The sequence below is a fragment of the Mytilus galloprovincialis genome, chromosome 12, assembly GCF_965363235.1.
Source record: "Mytilus galloprovincialis chromosome 12, xbMytGall1.hap1.1, whole genome shotgun sequence".
In the NCBI taxonomy this organism is placed as follows: Eukaryota; Metazoa; Mollusca; class Bivalvia; order Mytilida; family Mytilidae; genus Mytilus; species Mytilus galloprovincialis.
This window is the reverse complement of record NC_134849.1, coordinates 78,524,052-78,542,282: the sequence shown is the minus strand read 5'-3', so window position 1 is coordinate 78,542,282 and position 18,231 is coordinate 78,524,052. Positions and strand designations below refer to the sequence as shown.

General features: G+C 35.0%; 1 protein-coding gene and 2 long non-coding RNA genes across 3 annotated transcripts in view; 1 reads left to right on the top strand and 2 right to left on the bottom strand.

Annotated features, from left to right (window-relative positions):
• Nucleotides 1-11,550, bottom strand: part of LOC143054958 (uncharacterized) — a 181,794-nt gene extending 170,244 nt beyond the window's left edge. Inside the window, exons 1-2 of the long non-coding RNA XR_012971897.1 lie at nucleotides 11,448-11,550; nucleotides 2,751-2,816 (exon numbers count right to left, since the gene is read on the bottom strand). This is a non-coding gene — a long non-coding RNA (uncharacterized LOC143054958). The remainder of the gene's footprint in view (nucleotides 1-2,750; nucleotides 2,817-11,447) is intronic.
• The window catches only part of LOC143054951 (uncharacterized), a 290,618-nt gene that overhangs the window by 102,724 nt on the left and 169,663 nt on the right, over nucleotides 1-18,231 (bottom strand). The window lies entirely within an intron of this gene.
• LOC143054959 (uncharacterized) overlaps nucleotides 1-18,231 on the top strand; it is a 175,948-nt gene that overhangs the window by 18,397 nt on the left and 139,320 nt on the right. The window lies entirely within an intron of this gene.

Below are 18,231 nucleotides of genomic sequence, written 5' to 3'. Positions count from 1 at the left end.
ATATTAAGACCATTTTGAGCCCAAATTTACTTGTCTATGAGTTGACATTAAAAATTGAGGATTAATGCGCTCCATAGTATACTATTTTAAGATTTCAAGAAAACCAGGGGTTATCTTTAGTGGTACATCCATTCGGAAGGTCTCTTCTTTCTTATATGGCTTTAAAGGTATGCTGAAAATTGGCATGACGAAAGGTGATACCTGTACGATTCAGGACATACCTGGTTTGTAAGAGGTTAAACTTAAGATTTAGAAAGCTATGAAAATTGCAAAATTTGGTTGAACAGAAAGGGACTTTTAATTGGTGGTCTGATACCTTTGACAAGGCTAAAAAGAAAACACCAACAAACAACAGTACACAAAACACAAAATAAACAAGCATTCTGACATTATTGCATGGCATACATAGTCCACTAGGACCCCTACCATTTAAAAAATCATTGTACTGGAACAAAATGTTAACTTGATCTAAAACTTGTCATGGTTTAAACTATATAACAAAGACAAGTCAATATCTTCAAGCATGCATGACGACTCAAAGTGTGGAAAACTGATTATTTAAGTAAATTTTCGAAGATCAAGGACCATAACTCTGCACAAAACCATCAGACTGGAACAAAATTTGAGTTTGATCTGTAACTTGTCATGATAAAACTATAGACCAATTATCAAATCAATATCTTCAAGTATGACGAAACAAAGTGAGGAAAACTGATTATTTAAGTGAAGTTTCAAAGTCCAAGGACCACAACTCTGTACAAAATCATCAGACCAGAACTTAATTCGAACTTGATCTGTAACATGTCATTATGAAGCAATAAACCAAATATTAAATCAATATCTTCAAGCACAAAGAAAACAAGCATGGCAATACATAGTCCCCTACCGGTTAAAAAAATCATTGTAATGGAACGAAATTCTAACTTGATCTATAACTTGTCATGGTGTAAACTACATAAAATAACAAACAAACCTACCACTTAATTCTTCAAAACAATTTAGTAAAGAGAAGGGAAAAATCCAAAATATCATTTATCTTAATACAATGTCTTTTAAAAAATGAGTTATTTCCCTTTGAACAAAAATCTAGTAATTAATAAGTATTTCATCAAAAATATAATTCTAGGGAAAGTTAATAAAAAATGAGTACGTATTTCCCTTTGAACAGAAATCTATTAATTAATAAGCATTTCATCAAAAATTTAATTCTAGGGAAAGGGCTTTAACTGAACAAGGAGAAAAGCTAAAATCGAACTTGACCTGTAACTTGTCATAATAAAACAATACACCAAATATCAAATCAATATCTTCAAGCATGAAGAAAAAAGTCTGGAAACTTATTTGCCGGACTGACAGACAGATGGACAGACAGACATACGAACAGAGTGCAAACCTAAAGTCTCCTTCAAATTCGTCAGTAGGGGACTAATAAACAGCTGCGCCACGAGCGCATGATATGCCCGTCGTCTTGTGAAAAAAATCATTAAAAAATGTTTGGAATAACACGAGGGTTGTTCAGGAAATCATGCTAGGTATATCTTGACTCATTCCTTATTCCTGCTCAATAGGAAGTTTATATAAGAGACAGACAAAAAATTGCTCACAACATGTTTTGTATGTTTTTTACCAAAAAGCTCAATAAAAATTCAATAACTCAAAAATAAAATAAAGAATCATCACAAAATAGTATACAGATCTTCAGATTAATATAACTAAGACATGTAAAAAGTGTGTAAAGATTTAAGCAATAATCATAAATCGTTTTTGAGATACGGTACGACATGTGAAAAAAAATTTGCGGTCGTATAAAAACACACCCCTGTTTTAGTTACAAAGTCCCGTAACTGAAAAAGTTTTAATCTTATTTTCGCCAAAAAGTATACAGATCGTTTGATCATCATAAGAAACAACTATGTTAATTTTAATGAAATTTGGATAAACTGTTCTCAAGAAATGGTGCAACATGGTCAGACGGACGCCAGACATTAGTATACTATAATATGTCCAGTCAAAATTTTGACGAGCATATAAAACCTGGAAAACTGATTTGCTGGTCTGACGGATGGACAGACAGACAGACATAGACAGACAGACATAGACAGACATAGACAGACAGACAGACTGACGGAGTGCAAACCTAAAGTCCCCTTCGACTTTGTCGGTAGAAAAATAAAAACCTTTAGACTGAGCAACACAAACCCCACCAAAAGTTTGTGGTGATCTCAGGTGCTCAGGAACGGTAAGCAGATCATTCTCCAAATGTGGCACTTGTGTTGCTCATGAATGTAAGTACAAACCCACTGATACAGATAGGTCTATAATTTAAAGATGCTTGTCAATGGTTGAATACAATTTTGACCTCTTTCATTGAATGGTTGCTGTCCCATTAACATAAATATCCCAAGTTCACTTCATAGTCGAAAACTCTTATTTTTTTAAGCAATTTACATTGTAATGATTGCAATGTTTTGTTAGACATGTTAGTTTGGTAATCATATAGTTGTGTCACATATTTTTTTGTTTTCCATATAAATACATGTATAACAAAAGTAGATGAGTGCAAAATGTTAATCCTGTTAGCTCTTTATTATCTCCCCTTTAAGCATTTTAACATTGTAATGAAACGTCTTGAAAAATTGGTTTATTTATACAATTATACATTTTAACATTGTTAATTGAATTTCATTTGATAAAATAAATAACATCTGAACATAACGATTCAATACAATTTGACTATAATATTCACTTACCTTTACTAAACGTGTATCAAATCGACTGGATTTGAATCAAATAAAAACGAACAGTAGATCTTTAAACTGAAAATATAAAATAGCTCAATTACAGTTTCAGATGAATATCAGTTGAACCATTTCTGAATATATTATGTATATACTTTTTTAGCTTGTATCAAGTAACTTGTCTGTGTCATGAATGAAAGAGATATGACCTTCTGTATATAGTACCATACATAGCTCGGTGTAGGAGTTTTTAGGACAAATTCATAATAGCATGAAGGCCTGTTATTAGCCAGGCTGTCTAATGGGAGTTATTTTTGTGTCATGTCACTGTATTATTAGCCAGGCTGTCTAATGGGAGTTATTTTTGTGTCATGTCACTGTATTATTAGCCAGGCTGTCTAATGGGAGTTATTTTTGTGTCATGTCACTGTATTATTAACAAGGCTGTCTAATTGGAGTTATTTTTGTGTCATGTCACTGTATTATTAGCCAGGCTGTCTAATGGGAGTTATTTTTGTGTCATATCACTGTATTATTAGCCAGGCTGTCTAATGGGAGTTATTTTTGTGTCACGTCACTGTATTGTAAGCCAGGCTGTCTAATGGGAGTTATTTTTGTGTCAAGTCACTGTGTTATTAGCAAGGCTGTCTAATGGGAGTTATTTTTGTGTCATGTCACTGTATTATTAGCCAGGCTGTCCAATATGAGTTATTTATGTGTCATGTCACTGTATTATTAACAAGGCTGTCTAATTGGAGTTATTTATGTGTCATGTCACTGTATTATTAGCAAGGCTGTCTAATGGGAGTTATTTTGTGTCATGTGACTGTATTATTAGCCAGGCTGTCTAATGGGAGTTATTTTTGTGTCACGTCACTGTATTATTAGCCAGGCTGTCTAATGGGAGTTATTTTGTGTCATGTCACTGCATTATTAGCCAGGCTGTCTAATGGGAGTTATTTTTGTGTCACGTCACTGTATTATTAGCCAGGCTGTCTAATGGGAGTTATTTTTGTGTCACGTCACTGAGCTATTAGCCAGGCTGTCTAATGGGAGTTATTTTTATGTCACGTCACTGTATTATTAGCCAGGCTGTCTAATGGGAGTTATTTTTGTGTCACGTCACTGAGCTATTAGCCAGGCTGTCTAATGGGAGTTATTTTTATGTCATGTCACTGTATTATTAGCCAGGCTGTCTAATGGGAGTTATTTTTATGTCATGTCACTGTATTATTAGCCAGGCTGTCTAATATGAGTTATTTATGTGTCGTGTCACTATTAATAGCAGGGCTGTCTAATTGGAGTTATTTTTGTGTCACGTCACTGTATTATTAGCAAGGCTGTCTAATGGGAGTTATTTTTATGTCATGTATGTCATTTCACTGTATTATTAGCCAGGCTGTCTAACGGGAGTTATTTTTATGTCATGTCACTGTATTATTAGCCAGGCTGTCTAATATGAGTTATTTATGTGTCGTGTCACTGTATTAATAGCAGGGCTGTAGAAACTAAACGAAATTAAATCGTCATTTCACAAACAAGAAAAACAGATTCGCGTAGCTCTTAATCAATTCCAGAAAACTTGATGAATAATGATCTTCAAGCACGAAAACTGATAAACAAAAAAAATGTAAAAACGTCGTACGAAAATAAGTTTCAAAACACGTGTCAAAAATTAATAGACTCGTCCACTGGAAAAACGAGAATATCGGGTTAATCTGTTGTCGTGCATTCCCGTTTTTTATCCAAATGGATAATATTTTTTTATTATCTATGAAACAAGAAAATTCAAAATGATTTCTTAATATTCAGTACTAACTTGATGTCTCCCACCTGTCCATATTTGGACAAGTCTATTTCTATGAGATGATGCATCTTACGGACTGATGACAAATAATGGAAACAAACTTATTGTGTAATTGGTTTTAAACACAGGTTTCTTTCCGCAAAATTATTTGCGCAAATGACATTTCAAGGTCAGTTATAATTAATTTGTCTATTTTTAGAAATGTAAACTGGAAGTTTTATTTTTTTCACAACAGAAAGTGTTATCAATTTTGTTAGTGATTAATGCATTTCATTTCATAAAAAAAGAATATTTTAATTATTTTTCAGGAATAATGCATTTGATAAGGTCGGCGGGAATAAAAAAGCATGAAAAGTCAATTTTATTTTTATTCTGGAAATCGGCAAAATCGGGTCGGCGGATCCGTAAACCAACAAATTAAAAAATCCTGGCCTTACAAAGTCGTTCATCGGTGGGTAAACCTAAATATCGCCCCTTTTCAATAGCAAGATTGGGTGCACTCAATCTAATTTTACACAGAGATGACCTTTCTAATCAATTACTTAGAACATCAACATAAGAACTACGCTGCTTTGAATTATGAAATTGTTGGTAAAATTTTAGTTTTGATGAATCATGAATTTTTGATGATTGATCCTGTGTGCACTGATCAATCAATCGTTGTTTAAATTAATACTTGGTAGATATTGTTTGATAGAAAAGTTTCCCCCAGCTAGGTTTGAAAATCATAGATTGTTAAAAATAGAATAAAGTTTCTTTGTCCAGGGGTTATTTTTTTCAGTTGCCAGAAAAACTTTGGATTTAAGTGTGTTTTCAGACCTTAAAATATGATCATAAAACTTAATACAAGAAAATGATATTTTTGAGCATAACGGTAGCCTGCAAAGTTCAGCTCTACAAGCAGCATTAATTGCTTTACAATGAACACCTAGAATTTCTTTTATGAATTTCATATGAATTTTTAACAAAATGGAATTGTCTCCCGAATTATCAAAAACACCCCAAATCTCGCTACAATACAGCAATATGGGGCTAACTAATGAATCAAATATTTTTTCTAAAAGTTTACAAGGATTATCCAATCCAATTGTTTTCTTAATCTTAAAACATGCTTTCCTAGCTTTTTCCATTAGTAAGGATACAGCTAAGTTAAAAAAGTCATCCTATCTCCTTTCTTGAATTCTAAGAATTTCTTTACTCTTAATAGAATTTTAAATTGTCTGCCCTTTGCAGATGTCTTTACTAATCATTAAGGGCATACGATACAGTTACAGGGAAGGTAATGACGTTGCTAACGTAAAATGTTATTTTCGCGACGTCAAACTATGACATATCGGGAAAAGATGCATTTTTCGACTGATTTTTATCATTCAAACTGATTTAATTTGAAAACGAGTGCATGGACCCCTATTTTTTAAAACAGCAATTTGTTTCATTTTGCAAGGAGATTATGTGACCCAAATTTTATAAAACTGTAAATAGCGCAATTTTTTTAATTTTGATAAACATGCAGCAAAAAATGACGTTTTTTACTCTATTCATGAACATTTGATAAATATAGAGTTATTTCGGAATAAAAATTGCATAATTTTTAATGATACTTATAAAATACAGAAATTACCGATTATTTAACAAAAAACAATTTGTGTTTATCTTTTAAAACAAAAAAGTTATGTCTTTCTTTCGAAAAAGAAAATATAGACACAAATCTGAATTTTGAGCAAATATACAAAATTTCGACCTCATTTTACTCAAAAAGTAGCACATGAAGGTATATTTTTTATTACATATTTGATTTAATCAGGTAAAAAATAGCCTATATGCAAATTTTCAGCAACTTGTAAATACAGGTTCAAAACTGTATCGTATGCCCTTAAGGTGTAATTTCATGGACAACGAAAATCCCATTTGTCCGTTATCTTCAGAACACTGCTCATTTACAAGTCCCCAAGGAGCAATTTTTGAAGGCCTTGAGCAAATACTTAAGTTAAGTAAAATACAAGTAGTTAGTTTGGTACAAGTAAAGTTAAACAATGAAGACTTTTAATGAATAAAATGAAAGATAACTATTTTTACCAGTTTGTGACGAGTTTGATAGCCATTTGGATTTTTCTGCCCTACTTTAACAAGTCTAATAGACAAATGACTTAGTTTTTGACAGAGGCTGATTTATAAATTAAACTGAAACATTTTTTTTTTTATTTAGAGGGTTTTCGAGGGCTTTTTGTGGGAAAAATGGTTGATTATTTAGGGAATCACTGAAGCATGACTGGAGCTGGTCCCCTCTTGGTCAGTCAGTGCCCCTCCCCCCCCTTTATGAAAATTTCTGGATCCGCCATTTTTTTTATCATGACAATATTTATTATCAATTCTGTCCAAATAATTCACAAAAGAAAACCTGTTTACGTTTTTAGAATGTCACTTTTTTATTTTAAACTATAAAAAAACAAATTTTCTTTATTTAATAAAAAAACACTATCAAACGATTAAAATAAAGCTTTCGAACTTATTCAGCACAAATCCTTTGATGCGAACGTGTGGGGTGTTAACGAGAATGGAGAGAACGTGAATTTAGGTAGCAATACACAGTTAGGAGTTTAGTTTCGCATTATGGCCCCTGTGGATTTTTCAAATAGGAAAGTTATTGTGTAATAAAATTCATTTTTAGACAGATGAGTGCTAATATAGCCTTCAAAGATGGTTTATAAGAGCATCAAGATTATTTTTTACCTGTTTTATGGGCCGTTTTCTGTTTGACAGTCCGTATTTTCATAGCTAGACCGGCCATCGGTCCAGAAATTAATGTACTGTTTACAAACACTCTTTTACTACACGAAGTTTTTGACGCAATTTTACAAAAAAATGAGACGAAAGACATATGATTTTCATTGGATTTGCTGAATGATATAGGTACACAGTTTCAGAAAAGTTATTACTTCAAGCGATTGAAATTCTACTTTTAGTCAAATTTTGGGGAAATATGTGACATCTTTCCCCCCCTTTTTGCAATATTTTATAACAAATAAATGCAGATTGTTGCCATGGATACACCAAAAAGAAATTATATTTTACCATTTTATATACTGGAAATAAAATCTATGGAAGATTCTGATTACATTCATATGCCCATATATGACACAAACAGTAAGCTTCATATTGCAAGAAAGCAATGAAAAGGGGATGGTAAAATTCATAAGGGCAAATTTCAGTATTTTTTCCTAACTGTTTATTGCTACCTTAGGCTAACGGACCCGGATTGGAACCAAGACAACATGGACGTCCGTCTTATATCTTAATTGAATTATCTGTGTTCTCACAATACCTCTGTATATCTTTGAGTAGGTTTTACTAAAATCGTATGTTTTACCCTTTCTTTCTCACAGGAAACATATATTTGTCAGGGGCGCGAAACGGGTGCGTATAATATACAACTCGTTTCAGGAGTTGTTTCTGGGTTACACTAATGACTGGACCGAATGACAGGACCGAATGACAGGACCAAATGAAAAATGATAATAACTCTTTTTTATTATTCATAGGATTGATCTCAAATTTGAAATATAATAAGATGTCGCCATTTGAAATTTAAAATTAAAAAAAAAATATATAAAATTTTATCAGAAACTTGAAAAAAACGTGACCTGACCATCGAAGACAATGACAGGACCAATATTGAGAATGACAGGACCAAATGATAATGCTAATAACTTTTTCATTTCTCGAAGATTTTGTTTCAAATTTGAAATTTAATTAGATTTCAACATTTAATACATGAATTTTAAAAGAAAATAAATATTTTTCTCCAAAAGCTTGGGAAAACGTGACCTGACCTACACCGACAATGTCAGGATCAACATCGACAATGACAGGATCGAAAAAAATGCTGACAACTTTTTTATTTCAAAAATATTTTATCTCAAATTTGAAATATAATAAGACTTTAGCATGTTTTACAAAAATATAATTAAAAAATGAGAGCTTGCGAAAATGTGACCTGACCATGTTGACAATGACCTGACAAACCTCGGCAATGACTGGACCTAATGAAAATGCTAGATTTTTATATATAAATTTCATATAATATTCATTTTTTATTTCTCAAATGATTTATCTCAAATTAAAGATAGAATATAAATATACGAGAATAATAAAATAATTTTTGATAACCAAAAATTGATATAACCAACGTTGACTACCAACGGTGTCCTGATCGTTGTACATAAAAAAAAAAAACTAATTATTGTGTATTGTTGCAGTAAGGATTTACATAAAATTCATAAATCAGTACTGTTTATAATCAAATAAAAACAATACACCGTGGAAAAAAGTTGAGGTAATAAAACGTGAGCTGGCCAATGCACACGTTGTCCATACTAATCTAATTATCAGCTTAATTAGATTAGATCTGATTTGATTACTGGCTTGTTAATCTAATTAATATCAATAAACATTCAATGTATTCAATTACTGATCAGATGGATAATTGGTGATCATTGTCTCAATAAAAGAAGAAAGGAAACTTGGTCAGCTTTTAAAATTTGAGTGAACTTAATTAAAAGAACTCATCTAGTTATAAATATGTGGCCTTTTTTTTCCCCCTTTCATAAATTTTCATAGTGCTATACAACCATTGCTTTTTATCGTTTCGGATTACTATATTGTTTTATATCAATTATTTTTGTATTACTTTAAAATATTTATTATTTTTGTATTTAATTGAGAAAAGACAAACATAGAATATAATATTAAGTGTTAATAATTTGAGACAAAGAAAAGTGGTAGGATATTTTTTGTTTGTGTTTTCATAATGTTCATTTCTAATCATGTCTTCATTTCCAGTGATTATTGATGGCCATTCCCAGGCCAAGGGAAGCCGAAAGCCAACGAGGTCTATTTAATAAGACTAGAACACACCCGCGAAATCGCGGGCATTCAGAGCGTATTTGATAGGATGTAAAGTGTTGTAGGAAGAATTTTGTAAAAGATTTAATGACTTCAGAATTTCAGTAAAAGTATCAAAAGTCATAGGTACTTGGGGACAGGAAAATGTTTTTCTAGCCAGTCTCTTCCTTTTTCCACAAAAAAATCTCTTTTTTTTGTTTGTTCTCTATTATATTAAATTTTAATGACACATGAATAATCTTAGCGCTTATCTGTATATTATGAACATTCATTAAAAGGGGGAGGGTCGGGGCAGATGCGGATTTAGGGGCCCGCCCCCCCCCCCCTTTCTGGTAAATAATTGGTTGCTTATATAGGGAATCACTGAAGCATGACCGGAGCGGGCCCCTCTAATAGGCAGTCAACGGGCCCCTGCGTATGAAAATTTCTGGAGGGGCCCTGATCCCAATATCCTGGGCTTAAAAACATGAAATCCCGAGGTTCTGAATTTATTATACACATAATATATCTCGACATCCCGAAATTCGAATAAACCCTGTGACTGCCGTGGATAGTAAACTTGAAAATGATATCAGACAGAAAATTCACTTTATTCGTAGTATACGTATGGTTTCAAAGTAAAAAGAAAAAAACGCAAACCGGAGGTCTAATCTAACTTAAATTTCGTCCAATGACGGATATAAGACAGAAAATACACTGTATTCGCGGAACCAAAAAATTACTAGATCCGCCACTGGAATCCTGTTCCTTACCTTGAAGAAGAAGAGGTTGCAGTTGCAGTGATCTGCAGTGGCGGACTCAGGCCTGAGGAGACGTCTAGAGCGTACAATCTCTCCCCTTTTGATCGAAAAAAAATTCTTAGACTCATGCTACTCACGATTTATATGATGTTTAGGGTTACATGCAAAGGAAATAAATCAATAATCTGTGTCTAGTTCACCTGACTGGATCAGTTTTAAATGTTATAGTCAATGGATACCTGTGCGTGTACAATCAATAAGGACGTTATGCTTACTTCTTTGTTAGATGGACCTTTAAATACCTTTATCTTTGTAAGCTTCCTATTGAAAGAAGACTTATATAGCTATTACAAATCATTGGGACGGTAACCAAAGACGATTGAAAAACCTGTTCGACTAGTTTATAAATAAATTTATTTAAACGAATAAATATGTGCATCTTACACCAAAATTTTGTACTAAGAAGTCCATCTTTTCTATTTGGTTTACTATGAATTGAGTTAAATAACTTAGTAAACTAATTACTTGAAACGTTGTCCTACTGGCAAATTAGTCCTGGCAGTAGTGTTTGATACTATTACATATTTATTTTTGTATACCAAGGAAACAGATATGGGGCCAGTACAAGGAAGTATTCCTTTACGACCAGATTTAAACAGGGTCGGACCAGACATTTAAAAAGGGGGGGGGGGGTTTCCAACTATATGTCCCCATTCAAATGCATTGATCGTCCCAAAACTTGAAAAAGGGGGGTTTCAACCCCCGGAACCCTACCCCTGGATCCGCTGAGCATTACAAGGAAGTATGGCCCTTACGACCAGATAGCAATGTTTTTAATTACTAAAAGAAAGTTGATCAAAAGAGTAGGCTAACTTGTTACAAGTGCCATATACCAATACAATATTTTTTAATAATTTCCGAATGAGGTCCTCAAAGGGAAGGCCTATATGTGTAACATATGATACCTTTCACCAGTGGCGGATCCAGGACTTTCAAAAATGGAGGGGGGCCAGAGGGGCACATTAAAAAAAACAGGGGACCCGACAGTTAAAAGCCTGAGAAATGCACATACAACCCAATGTTCGGCCATAAGGTGCCTCCTTGGTACGCCCCTATTTTTATTAATCAGTACAATCAGAGCCTATGATATTCTTAAAAAAAAAAAGATTAAATCGTGTAACACACAAATATAGATTATAAGATACTTAAATTAATGTCTTAATAATCAATACATATATTATCAGAAATAACTAAAATTACCTTTAAAAAACAATTGTCCACTTGGTTAAAATGAATTTCCACTTTCGTTTCATATGTAAACACACATACATAACGACTGTCGCTAAGTCATTTTTACATACGGGTATCTAGAATGTAATACAATACCATTCATTGCAATACAATATACACATATGTATTTATTTGAACCAATTAAAAATGCCGTTAAGTGATTATAATTGAACATAAACCAGATAATATTACAATATTTCATTCATAAAAGAAAGGGAGATTGTATATTTTAGCAGAGACATATTTCATTATCACTGATCTAGTATATATATTTGTTTAGGGGCCAGCTGAAGGACGCCTCCAGGTGCGGGAATTTCTCGCTGCATTGAAACCTGTTGGTGACCTTCTACTGTTGTCTGTTCTATGGTCGGGTTGTTGTCTCTTTGACACATTCCCCATTTCCATTCTCAATTTTAATTTTACATGCATGTGTATATGATCTCTCTCTGATTTTAGTAAGTTCAAGGCTATTAATTTCAAAAAGGGGGGTCTGCGATAACCGATGAAAAAACATGCATTTTGACAATTTATTGCACATGATGCTGAGTCATAACTACAAACATCTCAAGGGTTGACAATGTTGACTGGGGCATGGAAATATGGTCACCTGGACTTCTCCCGTTCCGGCAGAAACTTTAACCCTTGATGAAGGGAGGTGTCCGTTTGACAGGGCGGGGATGTATAAATACCCTGCCACATCCGGTCAGAATCGATGCTTCGTGTAGAGAAAGTAGGTTGGCCTTCTGCACTTGAAATAACACTTGAAACAAATTCGTAAGGGGTTCAAGTTTCCCGTCCTTCATTCCGACCGGCCAACCTATTTGGGACTGATGGTTACTCCATGTCCAATGAATTTAAGTAAGAATTCGAGTTAGTTTTCTTGTTAAATACTTTTTTGTGGCACACAATCTTTTATTGAAACGGTATTAAAGTGAATATTAAAATATCCAAGACTCAATACTCAAAACGGGAAAAGATGGCAAAAAATGATTCCAGTAGAAATGGTTCATAATATCTCTTCGTCCCTCTTTACCTTTTATAACCAGTTAGGCCGCATGTATCTCAATCAAAGTACCCAATAGAGGAGCCTCTCTTCGTCCCTTTTTTACCTTTAAGAACTAGTTAAGCCGCACGTATTTCAATCAAAGTACCCCCTCAGAGTAGCCTCTCTTCGTCCCCTTTAAACCTTTAAGAACTAGTTAAGCCGCATGTATCTCAATCAAAGTACCCCGTCAGAGTAGCCTCTCTTCGTCCCCTTTTTACCTTTAAGAACTAGTTAAGCCGCATGTATCTCAATCAAAGTACCCCGTCAGAGTAGCCACTCTTCGTCCCTTTTTTACCTTTAAGAACTAGTTAAGCCGAACGTATCTCAATCAAAGTACCCCGTCAAAGTAGCCTCTCTTCATTCTTTTTTTTACCTTTAAGAACTAGTTATGCCGCATGTATTTCAATCAACATACCTCGTCAAAGTAGCCTCTCTTCGTCCCTTTTTTACCTTTCAAAACTAGTTAAGCCGCATGTATCTCAATCAAAGCACCTACTCCAAGTATTCTCTCTTCGTCCCTTTTTTACCGTTAAGAACTAGTTAAGACGCATGGATCTCAATCAAAATACCTCGTCCAAGTAGCCTCTCTTCGTCCCTCTTTACATTTAAGAACTAGTTAAGCCGCATGCATCTCAATCAAAGTACCTCGTCCAAGTAGCCTCTCTTCGTCCTCTTTACCTTTAAGAACTAGTAAAGCCGCATGTATCGCAATCAAAATACCTCGTCCAAGTAGCCTCTATTCGTCCCTCTTTACCTTTAAGAACTAGTTAAGCCGCATGCATCTCAATCAAAGTACCTCGTCCAAGTAGCCTCTCTTCGTCCATTTTTACCTTTAAGAACTAGTAAAGCCGCATGTATCGCAATCAAAATACCTCGTCCAAGTAGCCTCTATTCGTCCTCTTTACCTTTAAGAACTAGTTTAGCCGCATGTATCGCAATCAAAGTACCTCGTCCAAGTAGCCTCTATTCGTCCTCTTTACCTTTAAGAACTAGTTTAGCCGCATGGTTCTCAATCAACGTACCCCGTCAGAGTAGTCTCTTTTCGTCCCTTTTTTACCTTAAAGAACCAGTTAAACCGCATGTACCTCAATCATAGTATTCCGTCAGAGTAGTCTCTTTGAGTCCCTTTTTTTACGTCCTGTAAGAACTAGTTAAGCCACATGCATCTCAATCAAAATACCTCATCAAAGTAGTCTCTCTTATTCCACTTTTTTACCTTTAAGAACTAGTTAAGCCGCATGTATCTCAATCAAAGTACCCCGTCAAAGTAGCCTCTCTTCGTAGTCTGTTGTTATTTATGTATTATTGTCATTTTGTTTATTTTCTTTGGTTACATCTTCTGACATCAGACTCGGACTTCTCTTGAACTGAATTTTAATGTGCGTATTGTTATGCTTTTACTTTTCTACACTGGTTAGAGGTATAGGGGGAGGGTTGAGATCTCACAAACATGTTTAACCCCGCCGCATTTTTGCGCCTGTCCCAAGTCAGGAGCCTCTGGCCTTTGTTAGTCTTGTATTATTTAAATTTTAGTTTCTTGTGTACAATTTGGAAATTAGTATGGCGTTCATTATCACTGAACTAGTATATATTTGTTTAGGGGCCAGCTGAAGGACGCCTCCGGGTGCGGGAATTTCTCGCTACATTGAAGACCTGTTGGTGACCTTCTGCTGTTGTGTTTTTTTATTTTGGTCGGGTTGTTGTCTCTTTGACACATTCCCCATTTCCATTCTCAATTTTATCTCTTCGTCCCCTTTTACCTTTAAGAACTAGTAAAGCCGCATGTATCTCAATCAAAGTACCCCGTCAGAGTAGTCTCTCTTCGTCCCTTTTTTAACCTGTAAGAACTAGTAAAAGCCGCATGCATCTCAATCAAAATACCTCGTCAAGTCTCTCTTCTTCCACTTTGTTACCTGTAAGAACCAGTTAAGCCGCATGTATCTCAATCAAAGTACCTCGTCAAAGTAGCCTCTCTTCGTCCTTTTTTACCTGTAAGAACTAGTTAAGCCGCATGCATCTCAATCAAAATAACTCGTCAAAGTAGTCTCTCTTTTTCCACTTTTTTACCTGTAAGAACTAGTTAAGCCGCACGTATCTCAATCAAAATACCTCGTCAAAGTAATCTCACTACGTCCCTTTTTTACCTTTAAGAACTAGTAAAGCCGCACGTATCTCAATCAAAGTACCCCGTCAAGGTATTCTCTTTTCGTCCCTTTTTTACTTTTAAGAACTAGTAAAGCCGCGTGTATCTCAATCATAGAACCTCGTCAAAGTAGTCTCTCTTCGTCCCTTTTTTTACCTTTAAGAACTAGTTAAGCCGCACGTATCTCAATCAAAGTACCCCGTCAAAGTAGTCTCTCTTCGTCCCTTTTTACCTTTAAGAACTAGTTAAGCCGCATGTATCTCAATCAAAGTACCCCGTCAGAGTAGCCTCTCTTCGTCCCTTTTTTACCTTTAGGAATTAGGAAAGCCACATGTATCTCAATCAAAGTACCTCGTCAAAGTTGTCTCTCTTCGTCCCTCTTTACCTTTAAGAACTAGTTTAGCCGCATGTATCTCAATCAAAGTTTGTTTTATTCGCGCAGAACCAATAACATTCAGTTTTGAATCCAGAGGCGGATTTAGGGGGGGGGGCAGGGGGCACTGGCCCCCTTTTGAGAAAAAAAAATGGTTGATTATATAGCGAATCACTAAAGCGTGACGGGATCGGGCCCCTTCTTAGGCAGCCAGTGGGCCCCACTTATGAAAATTTCTAGATCCGCCACTGGAACCCGATTCCTTACCTGGAAGAAGAAGAGCTTGCAGTTGCAGTAATCTGCAGTGGCGGATCCAGGCTTGAGGAGACGTCTAGAGCGTACAATCTTTCACCTTTTGATCGAAAAAAAAAATCTCAGAGGCTCATGCTACTCACGATTTATATGATGTTTAGGGTTACATGCAAAGGAAATAAATCGATAATCTGTGTCTAGTTCACCTGACTGGATCAGTTTTAAATGTTATAGTCAATGGATACCTGTGCGTGTACAATCAATAAGGACGTTATGCTTACTTCTTTGTTAGATGGACCTTTAAATAGCTCTATCTTTGTTAGCTTCCTATTGAAAGAATACTTATTACAAATCATTTGGACGGTAACCAAAGACGATTGAAAAACCTGTTCGAGTAGTTTATAAATAAATTTATTTAAACGAATAAATATGTGCATCTTACACCAAAAGTTTGTACTAAGAAGTCCATCTTTTCTATTTGGTTTACTATGAATTGAGTTAAATAACTTAGTAAACTAATTACTTGAAACGTTGTCCTACTGGCAAATTAGTCTTGGCAATAGTCTTTGATACTATTACATATTTATTTTTGTATATGCAAGGAAACAGATATGGGGCCAGTACAAGGAAGTATTCCATTACGACCATATTTAAACAGGGGCGAACCAGTCATTTTAAAAGGGGGGGGGGTCCAACTATATGTCCCCATTCAAATGCATTGATTCTCCAAAAAAAGGGAGGTTCCTGAACCCCCGGAACCCTCCCCTGGATCCGCTGAGCATTACAAGGAAGTATGGCCCTTACGACCAGATACATGTAGCAATGTTTTTAATTACTAAAAGAAAGTTGATCAAAAGAGTAGGCTAACTTGTTACAAGTGCCATATACCAATACAATATTTTTTAATAATTTCCGAATGAGGTCCCCAAAGGGAAGGCCTATATGTGTAACATATGATACCTTTCGCCATTGGCGGATCCAGGACTTTCAAAAATGGAGGGGGGCCAGAGGGGCACATTAAAAAAAAACCAGGGGACCCGACAGTTAAAAGCATGAGAAATGCACATAAAACCCAATGTTCGGCCATAAGGTGCCACCTTGGTACGCACCATTTTTATGAATCAGTACAATCAGAGCCTATGATATTCTTCTAAAAAAAGATTAAATCGTGTAACACACAAATATAGATTATAAGATACTTAAATTAATGTCTTAATAATCAATACATATATTATCAGAAATAATAACTAAAATTACCATTAAAAAACAATTGTCCACTTGGTTGAAATGAATTTCCACTTTCGTTTCATATGTAAACACACATACATAACGACTGTCGCAAAGTCATTTTTACATACGGGTATCTAGAATGCAATACAATACCATTCAATGCATTACAATATAAAAATATATATTTATTTAAACCAATCAAAAATGCCGTTAAGTGATTATAATTGAACATACACCAGATAATATTACAATATTTCATTCATAAAAGAAAGGGAGATTGTATATTTTAGCAGAGACTAATTTCATTATCACTGAACTAGTATCATATATATAAAATTATATTTGTTTAGGGGCCAGGTGAAGGGAAAACGGTACTATTTATTCTGCCATAGGCGACAATACTAACATTTTCTAAATTTACCCGCTTTTATAATAAAAACCTGGATAAAACAGTTATGTGTGGTGTTACATCAAAGTACTCCGCCAAAGTAGTCTCTCTTCATCCTTTTTTACCTTTAAGAACTTGTTAAGCCGCATGTATCTCAATCAAAGTACCCCGTCAAAGTAGCCTCTCTTCATCCTTTTTTTACCTTTAAGAACTAGTTATGCCGCATGTATCTCAATCAACATACCTCGTCAAAGTAGCCTCTCTTCGTCCCTTTTTTTACCTTTAAGAACTAGTTAAGCCGCATGTATCTCAATCAAAGTACCTCGTCCATGTAGTCTCTCTTCGTCCCTTTTTTACCTTTAAGAACTAGTAAAGCCGCATGTATCTCAATCAATGTACCCCGTCAAAGTAGTCTCTCTTCGTCCCTTTTTTACCTTTAAGAACTAGTAAAGCCGCATGTATCTCAATCAAAGTACCTCGTCCATGTAGTCTCTCTTCGTCCCTTTTTTACCTTTAAGAACTAGTAAAGCCGCATGTATCTCAATCAAAGTACCCCGTCAGAGTAGTCTCTCTTCGTCCCTTTTTTACCTTTAAGAACTAGTAAAGCCGCATGTATCTCAATCAAAGTACCCCGTCAAAGTAGCCTCTCTTCGTCCTTTTTTACCTTTAAGAACTAGTTAAGCCGCACGTATCTCAATCAAAGTACCCCGTCAAAGTAGCCTCTCTTCGTCCCTTTTTTACCTTTAAGAACTAGTTATGCCGCATGTATCTCAATCAAAATACCTCGTCAAAGTGGCCTCTCTTTGTCCCTTTTTTTACCTTTAAGAACTAGGTAAGCCGCATGCATCTCAATCAAAGTACCCCGTCAAAGTATTCTCTCTTCGTCCCTTTTTACCTTTTAGAACTAGTTAAGCCGTGTGTATCTCAATCAAAGTACCTCGTCAAAGTAGCCTCTCTTTGTTCCTTTTTTACCTTTAAGAACTAGTTAAGCCGCATGTATTTCAATCAAAGTACCCCGTCGGAGTAGCCTCTCTTCGTCCCTTTTTTTTTACCTTTGAGAACTAGCTAAGTCGCACGTACAATGTATCTCAATCAAAGTACCCCGTCAAAGTATCCTCTCTTCGTCCATCTTTACCTTTAAGAACTAGTTATGCCGCATGTATCTCAATCAAAGTACCCCGTCAAAGTAGCCTCTCTTCGTCCCTCTTTACCTTTAAGAACTAGTTAAGCCGGACGTATCTCAATCAAAGTACCCCGTCAGAGTAGTCTCTCTTCGTCCCCTTTTTACCTTTAAGAACTAGTAAAGCCGCATGTATCTCAATC